Consider the following 1,995-nt stretch of genomic DNA (forward strand, 5'->3'; position numbering starts at 1 on the left):
CTGGGCATTTTATTATCTGCCTTCTGGGTTAGTTCATGTTAATAGCATTAAACACCAGTTCATCAAAAAGAAAAAAAAAAAAAGTTTAGCACAACTTTTGGGCATGCTACTGTGTTCCATCATGCATTTTTTTCCCTGCAAATTCTGGAGCTCTAACAGGTGGCCTCACAACAAGCTCTAATCAAAAAACCAAGGGCTTGCAACCTCATGTTCTGCAAGGCTTGCTTGGCCAACAGGAGGGTCTGCCTACCTGCTCTGTATAATGTTCTGCTGAATTTACTCATTTAAAGTAATCATGTCTACTTTGTGTTTCCAACAGCATGTTCTGGTCATTTTGCGGGAACACAGACTGGTAGGCCCACCCCAAGACTACCTCAATAAGAAAACCTTAAGACTTCAAGCAGCAAATAGGTAAAATAGTCATGAAAATTGGGCACAAACACAACCGAACTTTTTATCTGGGCTTTTGTCCCATTGAGCAGCAGATGTTTTTAGGAGCTGATAAAAGGAAAACAGGATGCTTTCATGGCAAGAAGAGTAATTCAGTAGTTTTCCTGTTGCCTCAAGAATGCTCCTGTAATTTGGAGAGAATTTTAGGAAGTGGCACTCAACAAGGTAAATCAGCCACCCCAAGGACTGAAGACAGCACACCACGCGTCCTTTTCCCAGAAGGCTCGGCCTGCTTGGCAGCCTAGCTGAGAGCACAAGGGCCCCACATGTATTTCCCCAGATGAAGCAACTAGTTAGACACAGAACCAACTCAAGCCATACTGTCTCATAAAAAAGATTGATTCGATCAGGACATTTCCCCCTCCTTCCTTCTTAAAGAAAGTCTTGGCCTAAAATATTTAATTTTTTTTTTCCTATGAGTCTTTAAACGGAATTGTGAATAGCAGCAATCCTCGTAACTCTGATGTGGGCAGAGAACACTCAAAATAGTAGATAGCAGATGCCAGGCCCCCTCAGAATTGCTCATGCCTATTTATATAGATGCTGCCTTCCAATTTTTTCTCAGATCTTCCAAGTTCGATCACAGCCATGACAAAGTAATGACTCATACTTAAATGCAGTCATCAATGTCATATTTGGTATTAATACCTTTGTAGCATTGCTTTGTGTCAGAGCATCTAAGAGGAAAAAGTCCCCAAGAGCAGGAGCAGCCTGCCACCGTCCTCAGGGACCACAAAGGGCAGGGCCTGCAGAAGGCAATGCTCATTGTGCAGGAAAGCCTGCGGCCTCCGGCAAGCTGTTCCGATAAGCAGCTGTGGGAGGGAGGGGGAGGAGGGCCGAGGGAGGGGGAGGGGAGGCAGAGGTCACTGTTATCGCCTTGGAAGGCAAGACTTCAGCTGCTGCACTGATGTCTTTTCTCAAGTATGCTCCTGTTTTGCAAGTTTAAAATCTTCCTAAAAGGAGAAAAGTAGGAGCCAGGCTCAAGTTCTACCCTAGCACTGGGCAGCATGCCCTCCCTCTGCCAGCGCGGAGGAGCCTGTCATTCTTGCCCGACAGGAAGACGGAACAGGTGCCATCAGTTCCACGGAGTTCCAGCAATCCTCTGAAACCCTGCGCACCACCTCCCCCGACACAAAGATCCCCTACCCTCAATAAAGAGCATAAGTTTGTTTCAAAAAGTTTATTGTAAAATTCAAAGCTTCAACAGCAGCATCCTTTAGAAAACGAAGCATTGCCCGGATCCGTTTTGAAAAAGCAGCGCAGTTGGCTAAGTCCTTCACGCTCCTGCAACTGTACCAAGTCCAGGGCGCCGCTCCTTCCTGCCGAGCGCAGGCTGCTGAGTCACGCCTGCCCGGCCAGTCTGTCCTTCCTGGCCCTGAGGCCAACGTCCTAGCCTAGGCCTTCCTGGGCGAGCAGCCGCTCCAGACACTTGCAGAGTCCTCAGCTCGGGCCAGCCTGGCCCTGCTGCCGCCGGGCCCCTCCTCGAGAGGCCGCGCCTCCTCACTCTCCAGGCGCCCCCCCCGCCTGCCAGTCTCCACGCCGCAC

The 1,995-nt window shown here is 48.9% G+C and overlaps 1 protein-coding gene across 2 annotated transcripts in view; it reads right to left on the reverse strand.

The window, feature by feature from the left end:
• Positions 1-1,615: 1,615 nt before the first annotated feature.
• The window catches only part of GADD45G (growth arrest and DNA-damage-inducible, gamma), a 9,436-nt gene continuing 9,056 nt past the window's right edge, over positions 1,616-1,995 (reverse strand). Inside the window, exon 5 of one of the 2 annotated variants that reach the window (XM_011975182.1) lies at positions 1,616-1,974. The gene's annotated coding sequence lies outside the window, so the exon portion shown is untranslated. The remainder of the gene's footprint in view (positions 1,975-1,995) is intronic. The other variant, XM_011975183.1, reaches the window with a different exon arrangement.

This window comes from Mandrillus leucophaeus, unplaced genomic scaffold, assembly GCF_000951045.1.
Source record: "Mandrillus leucophaeus isolate KB7577 unplaced genomic scaffold, Mleu.le_1.0 Scaffold152, whole genome shotgun sequence".
NCBI lineage: Eukaryota > Metazoa > Chordata > Mammalia > Primates > Cercopithecidae > Mandrillus > Mandrillus leucophaeus.